Here is a 17,918-nt window from a genome sequence, read left to right on the forward strand (position 1 = left end):
GGGCGCCGTTCTCGCAGCTTCTTGCGTGCGTTTCGGCGGCGCCCTTCGCTGCGGGGGGACTGGCCGCTCCGCTCCGCGCCGGCGGTTTCGGGCTTGGGGTTGTGCTCCGCGCGCCTGCTTGGTCGCCCTTAAAGCCCGACTATTGTTCGGAAGCCCCGCCTGGGTGGGGAAATGGCACCCCCCACACTTGCCGCCGAGGGGTCGAGATGTTGCCAAACAGCTGCTGCTTTGTGTCTCCCTATCAGGAGTCCCCGGAGTAGGTTTGGGGCACGGCGGATGGATGCACTGGGCGGCGGGGCACGGACGAGGAAGGTGGCTCCGGACGAGCGGATTGTCACCCACCCGGTGGCGAGCGCTCGGCCTCCCTTTCGGCCTGCCAAACTTTTATGAATATTCCTTTTGTGGCAGGGGAAAGCGTAATGAATTCAGCCCAGTTTTCCAGGGAGAAGCGACCCGGCTTTAACAATGGTTTGAGAACTTAATCAATGAGAAAGGCAGGGGGAGGAGGAGGAGGAGGAGGAGGAGGAGGAGGAGGAGGAGGAGGAGGAGGAGGAGCTGACACCATGTCGGGGATGTGGCTGCTTCTCGCAGACTCAGGTAGGGGAGACGTGGGCAGGGCCGAGCGCAGCTCCTGGGTGGCCGAGTTCGGGGAACTGTCGGTAGCTCTCACCTGTGCCCGCTGCAGCCGCCCCAACCCCCCATCGTGCCCCCATCTCACGCTCTGCCCAGCCCCTGGCGGTGGGGCTCGAGGGGCGCCTTGCGGCCGGCCCCCCTCATCTGGCGTTTTTAAGGATGTGTAAATATTTTGCTGAGCATAAGTGACATCAACAGAATGATATTCCGCAGAGCCCGGGTGTGCAGCGATGATAAATAGATACGGCCAAACAAAGTTTTGATAACCGCGGATTCTCATGGCTCGCTCTGTTTCATTTGGGTCTTTGTTTTTGTTGGTTTAGCATTATCTCTCATCCTCTGGTGTGATCCCTTTATTTAGCTGCTTTTGGAAGCTTCTCTTTAGAACAGAGAGGAAAGCAGCCAGCAGGGAGAAAACAATTCTTAGCCTTGCATGCATCTCGCAAGGTTTTTTTTTGTGCTTTTCCCAGGGAATCTTTCCCAGTGTTGTCTAGGTGGCTCTCTTCCCCCTTTGGAGTCTTCAGTATCGTTTGTTGATTGATCAAGAGACTTACTTAATGGTAACTTTGAAAATGTGTCGTGATGTGCTTTTGTTACAGGAGAGGGGTGGTGGCGCGGGAGGACACTAGTGGGGAGGCTAGTGTGTGGGAGCCACTCGCCAGGGCAGCATTATGCCCCCACCCGCCGTTTGATCATTTGCGTTTTCTTCTCAAAGAGGAACACGGGCAGCTGTGCCACTTTCAGAAGTCGGGGGTGGGCTGGAAGGCACGGAATCATAAACCGGGTGGCATCCCTCTGCTCCTTAGAAGCCCTCAGAGGCCACCCACCCATCCCGGAATCCCCTCCCCCCAGAAATATCCTACAAATGGCCACTTGTGTCTCATCGTGACTGATGCCCACTAGAGGCATTCCAAGGCAGCCCAGGCACCGTGAGCCAAGTCAGACTGAACTTGGGGTACTTGGCCGCTTTGGCACGAGCCCATGGAACCATGGGGGGTCCTTTATCATGCAAAGAAGCACCAGACTTCCAGCTGTTGAGGTTTGGCCCTAGGAAAACCTGCCCATCTCAGGAAAAAATGAGGAAACAGCTTTCCAGGTGAGGCCGGTTGCCAGTGTAAGAACTTGGTTGGTGGGCAGTTGGGTAGGAACTGTAAAAAAAATAAAAAGTCTTGTAGCCAGAAAACAGCCTCTGAGACAGGGCCTCTGAAAAGCAAGCAAGAAAAAGGAGATGTAAGAGGTGTGTGACGAAGTGTTGCTGGGAGTGCTGTAGCACTAGGAGAACAGATTCGGCTCTAGCTACAGCCCCCCGAAAAGCTAGATAGGACTGGCCTCCCCACCTCCCTCCCATCCTGAATGGAGGTATCCTGTACGTGCAATCTACAATAAGAAAATAGCAAGTGTGTGTTCTCTGGCTCCTTCCCTAACCTTCGATCCGGGGGAGAAGAGGATAGTGGAGGGACATAAATTGGGAAAGGAATTACCATTTGTCGTTGCCCTCTGTCTGCCAAACACTTCACATGTGGGAAACCACGATGTGATGGAGGCATTATTTTATAGATAAGGAATCTTCCAGTCACATGTCTGAGTCCAGACTTCGGTGGTTATGAATTAAAGGGGCAACCTGTCCCTCTAACCCCTCTTCCAAGTCTCTTATTTATTTCTCCCAAAGGCCAGAGCCCTCAGCCCCTACACATTCACAAAATATGGTCCCTAACTTGGGGAGGCGGGGAGCCTACCGGTGAGGCAGCCTAGTCAGCCAGGGTACATGCTTATGTGCCAAGTAGATAGACCCCAGGTAGTCGCAGACTATTTCAGATGGAAACACAATGCCTCGTCATCTTGGGATTTCCAACACCCAACTGTTGCTTGATAAATAAGAGTTGAGTGACTAAGTGATGGAGCTGATGGAGTGAATGGTGGTAGGGCGGCAGCTGTAAGTCATTGTCAAGGGACGCTCGGCAGGGAGAAATCCAGAGATTTTTATATTTGGAGATTTGGAGTTCCTGGTGTCATGCTCTATTTCTAGCTTGGGGTAGGTCCAAGGCGACAAGTTCATGTGATATGGGCGAGAACATTCCCGTTTTTATAGATGAGGAAACTGAGCTAAGACAGGTTAAATAATTAGCGCGAGGTCAGGGGTAGGACCAAAGGATGGCTGAAGTATATCTGACCTTAACTATCTCTAGCATAAATACACTCTCAATAAAAATGAGATGACGTCTTACCACACAAATGCATCCTGTAAGCAAGTCCCTTAGCCCCTTTCCAACCAGATGGTAGCCTTTAACCCGCTAGAAACTCTGGAGCCGCTGGAAGAATCAGGATTTGAATCCATGTATGATTCTCTTGCCTCCCTGATCAGAATATGCGGGGGAACCTCAGAGAATGAGGCTCTCAAGGAAGGGGAAAGATGGCTAATTGTACTCTCTCTCCCCTGCACAAAAGCCTGTGTGGGATTCTGAATTAAGCCTGGTACGGGGATCAGGGTGCCATCCTTGCTATAGAGTTGGCTGCTCTTGTCTTTGGAGGATGCCTCTGATTACCACTTCTCCCTCCCACCTGTTCATCTGCCTGGATCCCCATCATCTCGTTCTTTCTAGACTCAAGGCATCTCCTTTGTAGCTCCAAATTTTTTCATGAGCCTCTTGAGCCTACTGCTCTCCTGTGTTCTGATGGCGGCCGGTGAGGAGGTGATTTTGGTGGTTGCATTTGTACTTCTGGATTTTGCACATGACCCTCCTTCTCCCTCCAGCCAAGAACACATGCACAGACACACATACATGCGCAAACGCAGGCGCATGTAATTTGATCATGTTTCTTTATCTGCTTCACCAAATTAGATTGCAAACCCAGAATTGTTATTGAAAGAACGTACGTGACTTTGGTGATCTTCTGCCCCAGCCCCTGCCTTGGACAGATCAGAAAAGCTAAGATGGAGGAGGCTCAACCAGCAGATGCCTTGAGTAATGATTATACTCGCTGGCCTTCCCGCTGCTGTGGGGCAGCCCCCCACAATGTAAGCATGGGCCCTGGGCCTCTCATGAAAGCCCACTGGGCTTCTAGAATATCCCAATCCTTGCGATTCCGATTTCTGCTGTGATTCTTTGCTCCAATAATTTGATGGCTCACCCTGCTCTCACCTGTCACTCTTTCTTCCCACAGGTTTTTGGTCTTGCGCTGCATTGTCTAACAGAGCCTTTTATGATGATGGAAATGTCCCATTATCTGCACCATCCCATACAGTAGCCACAAGTCACATGTGGCTATTAGTAATCAGAAGGTGGCCAGTCCAAAGTAGGATGTGCAATAAGGATGACATTCGTGTGTGCTAAGACTTAGCACAAAAAAAAGAATGCAAAACAGCTCATTAATAATTTTCATATCGATCACACAGTGCAATGATAATATTTTCAATATGTTGGTCAAATAAGCTACAATATTAAAATGAATGTCACCTCTTTCTTTTAATCTTTTTAATGTGTCTACCCGAAACTTTTAAGTGGCACGTTTATTTCTATTAGGCAGCGCTTGTCTAGAGCAAACTAAACACCAGCCTGTGCCTTCAACCTCATAGTACCTCTAGATGTTTTAGGGGGCATAAGCACCCTTTGTCTCCATGGCAGGTGAGAGGCATGGGCCGACTCAGTGGCCACAACAGCCTGGCATCAGGCAACTTTGATTTTCGGTGGCTAAGGCGTCTCTTGGAGGGGTGTGCCTGGCCAAGCCCATCCTCGAGCATGTTCGCTCAGTCAAGCTCCCCTGAGGAATGTGGGCTCCCCAGACTTGATGGAGGTGAGAGAGCAAGGCAGGCGTGAGGATGGGCAGGGCCGGCTTGAACACAGTGAGCCCTTTCCTCTCCTCCCCTCCACCTCTCCCCACACCAGGCTGGTGTCCTGGTCCACCGGAGAGCTGTGTCTCCCCCGAGCACCTGCTTTTCTCGACGCCTGGTCTAAGAATATCCTTCCTGGGGATTTGTGCTGTGAGAACAGTGTCCCAAGTAGACACCCCAGTGGCGACAGTGGGTTATTTGGGGCTGGAGCCAATCTCAGAGAAGGAGAAAGGAAGAAGAGGATGCACATAGTTGTTTCCTGACACCTTGATGGAAACAAGAGTGAGGAGACAGATACCGTTTCTGTGAGAGAGACAGAGTAAATGCAGGGAAGCCAAGCCCCACCTCACACACCCCGGTGCTGCAGATGAGGAAACCTGATGGACGGACAGTTCCTGGGGACGGCCAGGGCTCAGTGGGCACCGCGGACCTCCTGGGCCCTTCCCTGGGAGCCGGGCATGGCCCAAGTAGGCGGAAAGAGCTGGAACAGTGAACTTGGGGCTGCGGTGATTTATGGGTCAGGCCCCGTGGCTCTGGCTCCTGAGGGGGCTGCCCCCACAGGGGACCCTTGGCTGACCCCCTTGAGCGCCTCGGAAGGAGCTGGTTTTGTTTCCCATGGCAGAAGCAGACTGTTTACTGGAGCACAGGAAGAATCCGACATTCTGGCGAAAAATAATTCATTAACAGCCAGGGTATTACCAGTTCCCTGGAAAAGCTCCTCCAGCTGCACTGTAGCAACTGTTCTTTTTCAGCAGCAGATTCGGGCCTCGCTGGCAGCCAAGACTGGCTGTGCTTGGGCGTTTTTGTCGTTGTTGTTATTTTTGCTTTTGTGCGTATGGCCACTTCTGCCTTATAATTCAGGGGAAGGCATGGTGGCCGCCGGGGGTCGAAGTGGTGTAGCTGTCACCGTTATGTCCTTCATGGCTCGAGCCTGGAAGCCCTAGGCCGACCCCAGGACCACACATCCCTCCTGACCAAAGCCCACCCCGTGCCAGCGGCCTTGTAGAGCCACACAGAGTATTCTAGACCTGCAGGAATTTCAGAGGATCTCAACACCTGCTCTCAAGACCCTCTGGAAGCAATTGGCTGAGGGACCCCCACCCCCAGCCCCGCCCTCCCACAGGCACACAACAGCAGGCCGAAAGTCCTGTCTTGGCTGTGTGGGATTCTTTGCTTACTATTAATTGACACAGTGGGGCCAAAGTATATGATTCATCATCCCAGTTTTGAGGGCATTTGGAAAGCCAGGCAGGCGTAGCCAAGAGAATGGGCTGCATGTTTTGCTCACCGAGAAGGATGGAATCTACAGTAAATAAAAAGAAATGATTCAGGAAGCTTTTTATGCTGTGGGAAAAAAAAATCTGCTTTAAAAAAAAGGTTTTTGTCTGCTTGTTTGTTTTTTAATGCCTCATGTTCAGAAATGCATACCCAGCTAGCAAGAAATGGAAAAGAGTGGCATTTCCTTATTTTCTTTTTTTTTTTTTTAAACTCTAATTGCAGGTTAAGTAAGATACGATGTATTGATCTTGGTTTTGTATGGGACATAACTAGATAATCATTTTATTTTATGGGATATTAATTTCCATCCATTTAGCCTGATGAAATATGCATTTCAAATGCACCCTGTCTACCCCTGCCATCATCATGGTCTTTCTCTCTCTCTCTCTCTCTCTTTTTTTTTAGGAAGAGAGAGCAAGGTGGGGAGGGGAAGTGGAGGGGCAGTGAGGGAGAAAGAGAATCCCAAGCAGCCTCCATGCCCAGCATGGAGTCCGACACGGGGCTCAATCTCACAACCCCGAGATCATGACCTGAGCTGAAACCAAGAGTCAGATGCTTAGGGGCACCTGGATGGCTCAGTAGCTTGAGCGTCTGATTCTTGGTTTCAGCCCAGGTCATGATCTCATGGCTGGTGGGATTAAGCCCCATGTCAGTCAGACTCCATGCTCAGTGGGGAGGGTTCTGCTTGAATATTCTCTCCCTCTGTCCCTCCCCCTCAAAAAAATAAATATTTTTGAAAAATGAGTCGGTCACTGAATCAACTGAGCCACCCGGGTGCCCCTCTTCACAGTATTTAAGGTTCCTAGGTTCAGACTGAGAACCTACGGCATTTATTTGAAAAGGAACAAACATGTCCTAAGCTAACAAATATGTAAACCAACCTTAGATTTCAAAGAAAACCACGTCTTCTCCCTATGATGACTGCCAGTGATAGGAATATTAAAGGCTAGGCGTATTTGGCTGTATATAGAGCACAGTTTCTCCAGCTTGGCCTTGTTTCTCCACCTTGTTGACATTTTAGGCCAGATTTTTTTTTGTTGGGGTCAGGGGACCTGTGTACTGTTGGATGTTAGTAGCCTCTCTGGCCTCTACCCGCTAGATGCCAGTAGCATCACTCCTTGCCACCACAGTTGTGACAACCAAAAATGTCTCCAGACCTCACCAAATGTCCTCTCTGGGACAAAATCGCCCCTGGTTGAGAAACATTGGTCTAGGCCAAGGTTTAATAAGTAATTTGTGGGTTTTGGCAACTTGAGCTTGAAATAATAAAAGACACAATTTGTCCCCCCGATTTTTACGTATACTGTTCGGGGGGCGGGCAACGAATTAACAGTTGGAAGTGGGTCATGTGCCTGATTTCACTCTAAGGTTGGTGGAAAAGTCTGTAAGATTGTATAAGCACAAGAGCTCTTTTTTTTTTTTTTAAGGCAGGCAACTGAATAAGGCATAGGTAACTGGGGGTACACTTGTAATAACTGAGGGCTTTTCTGGCTTTTCATAAAGAGAGCCGGTTTATTCCTCCCCAATTTCTTTTTCATATGCACCCGATTCAGGCATGCCTTCAAAGCCACCAGGCATCTGCGTCTACCCCACCCCCTCTCCACTGTCATTTCTCCTGTAGCATCTTAAGCCTGAGCCAATTAATTTAGCCCTTTAGTGTACTTGGGAGAGCTCTGCGCGTAGCACTGGAATAGACTCATTTCGGATTGTGGCCACCCTTTACCCGCCACTAATTTCTGTGCTTTCCAGTCCTGTTCAGAGAGAGAATGTCAATGGTGGGGAGATGGGGCATTTTTCAGGATTATGGGACCTTCGAATTTAGGTGGTCCTCGCCATCCCTGCCAGTTTTCTCCCTCGCACACACATTTGTTTCCTTGCAGCAGTTCCGCTTGGGGAGCAGAAGTCAGCAGGGCTCCCTCGGGCGGCCGACCCGGTGCTGCCTGCGGGCACGGCGGCAGGTGCACCGCCAAGGCCTTTCTGGGGGAGCCCAGGGGGGCTAGAGGGGAAGGCGGGGGTGGGGTGGGGGGTAAAGCCCAGAAGGAAGCGCGATGGCCCGGAGGCCCCGAGGGGGACCGGAGAGGTGGGTGCTGTGAGCCGGGCAGGTGCCCCGAGGTCAGGGGGCCGCCAGGGGCTGGGCTGGGCTGGGCTGGGCGCGGGGGCTGGCGCGGTGGCCGCGGCGGCCTGAGGAGCTCCGGGGCTCGGGCTCAGCCGTCCCTGGCGTCCCTGGCGCGTGCCAGCTGCGCCCCGGGACACCCCGGCCGCCGGAGGGGGCAGTGAGCTCGGTGCAGGGGACCCGCGCGGCCCTCGCGGCCGGGCCTGGGGGGCGGCTGCGGCCCGGGGAGAGGAAACACGACCGTAAATCTGGGCTTCGGAGGCCAGGGTGGTGGCGCAGAGGCCACCGGGGCCACCGCCGTGTGCCGCAGAAGCAGACAGACAGGTCCAAGTGGTGTGTTGTTCCTCAAAATAATGGCAGTGGCAGTGGCTGTGAAACACATTTAGACCCTTGTCATAAAAATGCAAACAGTCCTCCTGCTATAGGGAAAAGCTAAATAAACTCCATTGCAGCTGTATTAAGTAGAAACAGATTTGAAAATCGGGTGTTTTTTTTCCTGAGACACTTATTTATAGCAGGTTGGGCAAAGGCTGCCACTATCTTTCGCGACTCCGGAAGAGTGTTTTCCAGATGGTCCTTGCTGTTTTTCTCTTTATTAAGCTTAGCTGAACACGGCCTTGCTTGGAAAGGTTCGTAGAAACTGGTGTTTGGTTTTTTTTTTTTTTTTTTTTCAGATTACGATGGCCATTGATTGGCCAACAGATCAATGGATGGGAATGGATTGGGCCTGTGCTGCTGAATTTCCTTTTGCATTTTAGAAATAGGGAAAATACCAAGGAAAGCTCAAAATAGGGGTGCTCCTCTCTTTGGCTACGTACATCAGAGCTTCGGAAATCATTCGGGGCTACGTTTTCTATTAATTTACATTTGCTTTTCTTTCTAAACTAATGCCCCTCTTTTTGTTAAATCTCTCCAACATCACTGTTTCCTTTCCAACATCTAAACAATGTCCAGATATATTTCAGATTGAGCAATTAGCTCTGGCTACAATTTCCCTTTAGGAAAAAGAAAATCACTAACCCGCTAGACTAAATATGAAATCACTGAATGTGAAAATATCAATCTGAGAGCATTTGTCCTAGGATCCTTTGTGGCTTATCACTTGCATTTTAAGAAGGCTGGACACACCCGTACCAAGAAACCTCAAGCTTTATTTTTGCTCTTAGGAGCTGGGCAGCTGGATTTGGGGTCATCCAGGCTGATTCTTACAGCCCAAACCACACAGGGGACCGTTCTGCAATGTTCCATAAGCCATTGGTCCCCACAGACCAGACATGGGACAAAATTTCTACCCATTCTCGGTGAAATGAAAGAAAAGTGAAAATGTAGTGAGTTTCTTTTTTAAAGCTAATAAACCTTTTCCATTTCACAGAACTGTCCTTTATTCTAAAATGGCCTTTCCTGCTTCTCTTGGTGTTAGTGTCTCTTTATGAATGGTCAAGGAAGTACCTGGCATTTGCAGCTTAACATCTTTTTTGACAAAGTCAGAAGTTGTCCAATTTCATGTTGGATCCTCCATTTTTTCGAACGTTACTCATCCAGAACGTTAGAATGTCTGGGATTCACCCGGGAGGCCCAAGTAGCTTATGAAGGGAAGCCTTTGTTATGATTCCTAAGCCAGAAAAACCAACCTGAGCAAGAGCCCTGCTCTGAGTTCCCTTACTCGACTCTTCCGACCCATCAACTGCAGGGAGCTGGCTTTGTCCAGAGCCCACGTGAAGCAGAGTCCTGTCTCCAGAGGAGTTGGAAAGGGAACACTGGCCTCTTGGACATAACATCTGAGCGTGCAGCCTGGGCTCTGGGAGCCTGGACCTTTCATCCCGGATTCTGTTTTCAACTCTGCTGCCAGCTCACATGGGTTCCACCCACCTCCCTCCTCTCCTCAGCCCTGCCCACTGCTCCATGAGCCAGCAGGCCTCAGCAGGTCTCACCCAGGTGTGGCCCTGGTCTCTTTACTGGTCTGCTGTACTCCTGTCCTCGCTCCCCCAGCTGCTCTCCCTCTCGATAAAACTCTCCAGCCTTGTCATCCCAGCTTAAGAACATTCAGTGACTCCCTATTTCCTGATTATTTAAAATAAAACTCCACGTACGAAGCCCTCTTGCCTTTTTCCCAGTCCATTCTCCCTGTCGTGACTGGCCTTCAGTCGGGAGAATGCCTCTGGGTTGTACAATTACTCTGGGTTTCATTTGTTTTCTTATATGGGAAGAGATTTGCAAGAAGGTTACAAGGTCTCTTGGGCATCTTTCTAGATGAAGAACACTGAAGCCTTGAGTCTAATGTAATGGACCATCCCAGGGATCGTGACATTCATGGTTTACAGAAGGGAAGGGAAGAGAAGGAAGGGAGAAAGGGAGAAAGGAAAGAGCAAGCAAAGCAAAGCAAGTCCCACACAAAATGAGGCTCTCTAGCTTCAAGAATTGTAGCCTGACTACAGATCTCTTACATACTGCTTCTGGATGAGGAGGCCACTTTTCCGGCCTGCCGACAAGTGGGTATTGCTTCAGGATGGTACTGCTGACTTCTGCTGCTGAAAATAGAGCCACTTCCACAGGCTCTGAAAATTGCAGTTGAAACATAGTGGAAAGAGTCTATCCTAGCCAACGCAGACTGGCCATTCCATTAGGAAATATCTCCATGGTTGCTCATAAAATCATAATAACAACAACATTACCTATCGTTTATCAAGCTTCTGCTATAGGCTGGCCAGTTGTCCCAGGAGATTTACATTTATTATATTTCCAGCTTTGTAACAACCTTAATAAGATAGACAAATACTATGAGTTTCAATTCATACAGGAGGAGTCAGGCAGGGCTCAGAGAGGGTTAGTAGCTTACACAAGGTCACACAGCCTATAGAGGTAGAACTAGGATTCTCTACAGCCTGGCTCAATAGAACTTCCATTCTACACTAGACGTATACCATGTGGTAAGACACTGGCTGTCCAATATGGTAGCCACTAGCTAGAGGTTGCTGTTGAGTGCTAGAAGTGTGACTAGTGTGGCTGAGACCTGACTTTTAAATTTAATTTTTAATTCATTTTCTTTTTAATTTTTTTCTTTAGCATTTTAAGTGTATAGTTAAGTGGTATTAAGTATATTCATAATGTTGTGCATTTGTCACCACCATCTATCACCAGAACTCTTTTCATCTTGCAAACTGAGTCTCTGTACCCATTAAAGGGTAATGCCCCAGGTCCCCTCCCCTCAGTCCCTGGCAACCACGAGGCTACGTTCTTTCTTCTTTCTTTAAAAAAAAAGTGTCCCCTTTCCCCCCACATCTGGGCCTCTGATAACCACCATTCTACTCTGTTCCTATGAGTTTGGCTTTTTTTTTTTAATTCCACATTTTAAGTGAGATTATGAATGTTTATCTTTCCTTTTTAAAATTCTAAATTTTAGAATTTGCACAGGGCCAGTGGCTACTGTAGTGGGCAGCGCAGCTGTAGAGCGTGCTCATTCCACCGCGCCCTTCTGCCCTTCTGCCCTTCTGCTCCCAGCTGTCCGACATCGTCCTCCCTTTCTCAGAGGCCTGCGGACCAGTGTGCATGCAGACCACCTGGAGGGCTTGCTAAACCACACATTCCTGGGACCAACCCCTGGAGCAGGTCCGGAGTGGGGCCCAAGAATTTGCATTTCTAACAATTTCCCTGGTGCTGCTGGTGCCAGGGCACTTGGTTGAACATTATCTGCCTGGGCTTAAGGACTAACTCCTGCATCCTCCAGTGGCGTGGCCTGGGGTTCACTGTTAGCTTCTGGTACGCGGAGAGCAGTGGTCGCTGGCTCAGACGAGTGGGGAGAAGCGTTCTTCCTGCTGCTGCCCTGGAGACCTGGCCCTCCACCAGCCCCAGCTTTATTTGGGCCACAGTTAGGTTTGATCACTCCCTTGGCGATTCTTCTGGAATGTGTTCATTTTAGTTTGGGGCTCCTTGGGAGAGGGGATGGAGCGCCAGGCGTGGTGAAGGAAGAGGCATGATCTCTAGGAATTATCTGATGTGACAGAAGTCTGGACAGATAAGCCCATTTGTTGTCCAGTCTGCTGTTCTCTGCAATTAAACAGCAGCGGAAAAAGTTAACTAGGAACGAAAAAAACAAGGCAGGTGAAGCAGACAGGTAACAGACCCGGGTCCCCCCGCCCTTGTGTCTTCGTCCTAAAGTCTGTGTCCCTGTTGGAAGGCAAAGGCCATTTGCCCTGGGGCAGGATTGGAGGTGAGGGGGTGTGAACGGCCAGGGGGCCCGGAGAGGCCCCTAGATAGGGGACTGTCCTGTTGGCCACCTTGGCTCTTGATGTAGCTTTCAGCAGTCCTGAGAATGTTGTTCTTGTTTTTTCTTTCTTTTTTTTTTTTTGTTAAAGGCAGGTGTAAAGAAGTAGCTGAGATTACTCATGAAAGTAGCTGTTAGGCTGTTTTTCTTATGAATATTTATAAAATAAAAGAGCAATGTGGAATCACTTTTTGTCTAAGTGTGCACAGATCTTCTGTGTTTTCTCCCATGGAGCCTGTTCTTTTCTCTCACTGTTTTCCCTCTTTGTTTTGTTGTTGTAGTTGTTTCGTTTTTGGAGAGTAGGAATCATGTGTCTTTTTTTGTGGCTTGGTCTCAAACCAGCCTTCATTCTCTTGAGCCAGGCGGCACTTCCTAAAGTTCATTTTAATCACCATGTTTGACAACCCAGCCCTCCTTGGCTCCTGGCAATGTGCTCTGTAGCACTTAGATGCTGGTAATATGTTTCATACAAAAAAGTACAAACACACAAATTTCTCCCAGTTTATCTTTTTCCAAAAGCGAGTCTTCAAAGGCGTGAACTCCAGGCCCATTTCTGCTATTATAGGGGTTGTGTCCCTGTTAATCGGTGGTGAAATGTCAATTTCCTGATTTGAGTACTTCCGTCATCTCACTTAGCTCTGTGCCATCTCCCCATGAAAGAGTTCGGCAAACCAGAGCTCCCCAGTGGGCCCCACCCCCCACCCCTCTTGTCTCTGTCATCACCACTCATCAGGGCTAAGACCCACTTTCCTCCAGTCAACTGGACCTATCCTCAACTCTATTTGGGACATTTAGAACATGAAGCTCTTCATCCCTCAGTTGTATGGGATGTTTCTTTCCTTCCTTGAAATCTGTTGCTTGCCTCCATCTGTGTAGTGACCAATGCCAAATGCCCTTTTCCTTTCTTTAAAAAAAAAAAAAGATTATTTATTTTAGAGAGAGAGCCTGTGAGCCAGGAGGAGGGGCAGAGGGAGAGGGAGATCGGGAATCTCAAGCAGACTCCACACTGAGTGCAGAGCCCGACACAGGGCTCGATCTCACCACAATCCCGAGCTCACAACCTGAACGGAAACCAAGAGCTGGGTGTCCAACCAACGGCACCACCTGGGTGCCCCTGTCCTATTCCTTTTTACCACTTGCGTGGATGGTGTGAAGAACTTCAGGTTTTCCAAATCCACGATGGAGCTGAAGCACCTGGCCTGGAATCTAATACACGTGTTCCCACTTAAACCACACAGAAATGTTTTGGAATAGCTACTTTAATTTGTAGATGAGGAAAGGGAGTTTGTGGATGATGAGCAGAAAAGGTGGGTGGGGCCCAGATGGTAGTGAGTCTTGTTAGTCTTGAGAAAGAACTTGAACTTTATCCTGAACACTTTCATAGAGGCCAGTGACTTTATCTACTCTCTGTGTTTGGTTTTTTGTCCTAGTGGAGAATGAACTGGGGCAGGAGGGAAGGAAGACCCAAAAAAGGGCTCTGTTGCAGTAATCCCAGAGAGCAGTGACCTTGAACTGAAGCAGCATAGCGGTGGAGGCAAGTGCTTGGACTGTAGAAGCTTTTAGGAGGCCGGCTATGGGATTGGGTAATGGCTGGTAGGTAGAGTAAATGATAACACACTGGTTTCTGTCGTTTAGGCCCCTTGACGGGCCAGGGAACTCAGGAGAGGGGAGAGATTGGGCATCTGGGGCCTCCCTCCCTTTGCAGTCAGGCGAGTGAGCAGACACTCTTGGCATTGGCCCATGTAATCATCTGAGCCCCAAATTCCGAAGAGAGTGTGTTGAAAACAGTGAATGGGCCAAAAAATGGGGGAGAAAAGGAAAACCTGACAGATACAGTCAACAGCCAGAGCACCTTCAGTCAGCAGCTTTAAATATACTTTCCAAATTCATGTACTTTAAATAGGCCAGAATTTGTAAGCGGTGGGGGGCACAGAGTAATCCCGCCAGTTCACGCCTTGACTGGGCCCAGCTGGAGGAGAAGAGTTGGCTGATGGCCTGCCACCAGGGTGACCAACTGTCCTTCGTTTGCTCAGGATTGAGAGGGTTCTGGAGACATGAGATTCAGCTTTAAAACCTGGGCATTCCTGGGCAAGCCGGGGTGAGCTGGTCGTTCCATTCGCCAGGGGACATGTCTTAACACGGGCAGCTGGGCTGGTTGGGGCCAGAGCAGTGAAGACTCAGTTCTACCTGGGGACTCGGTGTGGTGATGGTACCACAGAGCATAAGGGGAGCTTGGGAATGGAAGAGGCCAGAATGTGTCCCAAGCCCTCTCATATCTTCTCTGGGTCCAAATGAAAGTCTTATCTTAAAGTAAGAGCCTGGAGACTCCATTCTGCCTTTCTGGAATCTAGTTTGTGCCACATCCTCCTCCTCGTAGCTGCACACACACACACACACACACACACACACACACACACACACCTACCCCCCCACCCCCACCCCCCGCCAACCCAGCATTTGGGACTCGCAGGTCCTTAATCGGATGTGGGAATATCTTAAACTGAGTCTGAGGTGGGCAGAACAGTTTCTTTACTTAATACAATCCTACATCCTTGAAATCGTGGTCAGAAAAGACTTTTTTTATTTTAAGAGCAGCAAAATGCAAAATCATTGGTAGCGGTAGACCATTTGGATCTTCATTTGCAAAGGAACTATAGCCCTCCATTATTCATAAGTCTTTTGAAACCAAATGACAAATTTTTTGTCTTCAAAAGCTTCCCTTCCCCACCCCCACCACAAGTATTTCTCTTGCAAAATAAACCTCAGTAAATAAGCAGACAACATGTTGTAAATGGTAGGACAGAGGAACACTTGGAATAGAAAGCTAACGAAATGGATTTTTCCTGTGAAGGCCTGGCCTGGCACAAGCCTCCAGCTCCATCCAGAAATGCAGAGGGAAACAGAGGGTGAGGTGACAACACTCCTCTGACACCAGTGACACCAGTGACAGGGAGAAGCATCTGAGTCCATTCTCGTGAGCGGCAGCAGCAGGAATAAGGAGGAGCTCAGTGCGGGGAAATAAAAGAGAAAGGGAAAAAAATAGAGGGACATGTGAAAAAAAGTAAGGTTTAGATTCTTCTGGCCATGTGGCTCAGGTAGTGAAGGGGCCAGAAAGGCCCCAAACGGGACTTGGGTCTTTGGAAAGAGCCTCCAATAGTCCCCTGTCCTCCAGTGAGTCCGAGAGTGAAAATGAGCTTTGTCATTTCTCTGTGCCCTTCTGTATCACTTTATGAGGAGTGGGTATTAGTTCTAGCAAAATCGCCTGCAGTATATTCTTACCCAAGCATAAAGGACATAGTGGGTAAAAGCTTAAATAATAGTATCAGCATTTTAAGAAGGTTTTTTATTTCACATACATTTTTAAATAGGTCAGAATTTTTAAGCAGTGGGGGCGTACGGTTTATTCTTTTCTTGGTAATGTTTGACTGTCCATGGCAGCTATACCAGCTGTATGGATGAGAGAAGTCCTAAAAATTACCCATCACCGACCTTTACTTTCAGATTTTGATCTAAAATCCTAACATACATACAGAAAGGTACGGGTGCTGTTAAGTGAACAGCTTGAAGAATTTTCACAAACAGCACACCCAAGTCACCAGCACCCCGATGGAGACAGGGGCCACACCAGCCCCCCAGAGGGCCCCTCCGCACAGCCTCTTCATTACTTCTCACCAACAGTATCCACTGTCTTTCAACAGCATAGATTAGTTGTGTCTCACTCGGAATTTTTCTGTCATAGCCTTGTGTATGATTATCCACCCCCCAAAAAAAAGTCCTTGTTTTTTTTTTTTTAGGGAGGAGGGCAGAAATTTTGTAATGGTTTCCTTTCTCCTGCTGCCCTGAATTAGGCCTGTTCAACAGGAAGTTTCCGAGCTGGGTCCCTGCTGGTGCAGGGTTTGGGGCAGGCTGGTCCCTGCTGCCCAAGACGATGCCCGGGCTGTGAGCCAGTAGCCTGCCCTTGGCATCACCTCTGCCAAAGGCAGCCACCACACCCGCCTTATCTGGCCCATGAAAGCCTCTGTCAGATATTGCAAAGGCACGTGTCTTTGAAGACAGGACAACAAATGGCTGAGAGGTCCCTGAACGTATTGGCCCTTCTGGAAAAGGAGGTCAGTCACAACCATTACAACAGCACATCCAACGTGCTGGGGTTTTTTCCACCTTCCAAATGAGAGCGCGATGGATTAATTCCGCTTCTTCGCAGGCATCGTCGAAGCTTTCGACGTGCTTTCTGCCCCCTTTTCTTGCTGCAGGAAGCAAGCAGTACGAGTGCGGGAATAAAGCTATGGAACATACATCGTAATGTGTCTGGAGCAGCATCAGAAAAGGACTTATTTGTTCTCCTGGGCTGTGTAGTGCCGAGTGATTGAATGCTCGCCAAGCTGTCAGTTTTATGAAACAAATTCCCTAACCCCCTTGGCCCAGAGCTTTGCTCAGCCTGAGATGGAAAAGAAATAACTTTTAATAGAAAACTCATTGCTAAAATCTAAGATAAGATTTCAGAGTTACTTCTCTCCTAAGAATAAAATGAAATATTGAAGAAAGCATTTTGATGGGGGACTCTTAGGGAACCTTATTTCTCGGTTCTTGCTTAACAAACTATGTTAATAAAAATATTTAGACCTTCGTGATGCATAATGCATTTTTATTCCTAGTGAGCTAGCCTGTTTGTATACACAGATGTTTCCTGTGGTCCTTCTATCATTGCTTCTGCTTTTTTTTTTTTTTTTTGAAACAATATTTCTAGCCGGAAACAGAATCTTAGGTTAAGAACCTAAGCCCCTCACAGACCCTGTTAGTTTGAGTGAGGGTATTTTTATTGCTAGATTTGAGACTTGGTGGGGGAGAAGGTGGAGGGGGGAATCTTCTTTTATTCAAAAACACAGAAAACACTTTGAATAAAAAGATAATTCAATGAATCCACGGTATGGAGACATTACTAGACAATTCTTCCTTGGCTTCTAAATTAGACCTGGCCAGTTTGTCCGGGCACATTCATTACTGAAGGGCTGGCCAGCTTTTTAGTCTCCGTTCTTACTGTCAAAGCCGCTGTGAGTAATGCCTGCCCTTTCATACAAACCTTAGGTGTGTTCGACTGGGTTTTACAGATTTTCCAAAGCATTGTTCTCGCAGAGCTGCAGTTTCCTTTCCAGCAGCAGGAACACTGTGGCAAACACAGCTCACCAGCCCAGTTTCTCTGCCACTCTTAGGAGCACGTGGAAATCAATTAAAAATAAAATCCATAGGCCAGTTGTGCTAAGGAAGGAAATGAGGTTTTACACATCAGCACTTTTCAAAAAAACAACAAGAAAAAAACCCTATCTTAATTGAAAAATGGCACAATGCCCTAATGAAAAATGAAGCTTCAGGATTCAGTCTTTAATATCTCACTGATGAGTGCGTATTTCCTCCTGTGGCTACCCCTATGAGCGAATTTTGAAAGAATCAGGCAGTGTGTTGAAATAAGATATCACTCGGCGTGACTGTTGGAGTGAGGCATCGCCCTGTCTGGCTGACTTGTCAGTTGCTGCCTAAATGCCAGGAGAGGAAGGTTCTGGTTCTTCGGGGCTTTATGTCCTTTAACATTGTAGTATTTCATTTCTCTGTTATAATAAAAGTACATATTTATTTGAGGAAATGTATACATTTAGAAAGGCAACAAGAAGAGAATAAATACCATTTGTAATCCTGCCACTATCAATGACTTTGGTTCCAATCCTTGAGTCTTTTTTGCCTATACATATATCCTCTCTCTTCTCCAGGAATTTGGAAGGTATATTCCACAAATTGATCCCCCCCACCCC

The 17,918-nt window shown here is 48.4% G+C and overlaps 1 protein-coding gene and 1 long non-coding RNA gene across 13 annotated transcripts in view; both read left to right on the plus strand.

Moving 5' to 3' along the window:
* RAI2 (retinoic acid induced 2) overlaps positions 1-17,918 on the plus strand; it is a 388,350-nt gene that overhangs the window by 328,433 nt on the left and 41,999 nt on the right. The window lies entirely within an intron of this gene.
* On the plus strand, positions 2-4,094 carry LOC144307801 (uncharacterized). The gene is made up of 3 exons (XR_013374511.1): positions 2-256; positions 3,474-3,649; positions 3,796-4,094. It is a non-coding gene; the product is annotated as an uncharacterized LOC144307801 (long non-coding RNA).

The sequence above is a fragment of the Canis aureus genome, chromosome X (assembly GCF_053574225.1).
Source record: "Canis aureus isolate CA01 chromosome X, VMU_Caureus_v.1.0, whole genome shotgun sequence".
Classification (NCBI taxonomy): Eukaryota; Metazoa; Chordata; class Mammalia; order Carnivora; family Canidae; genus Canis; species Canis aureus.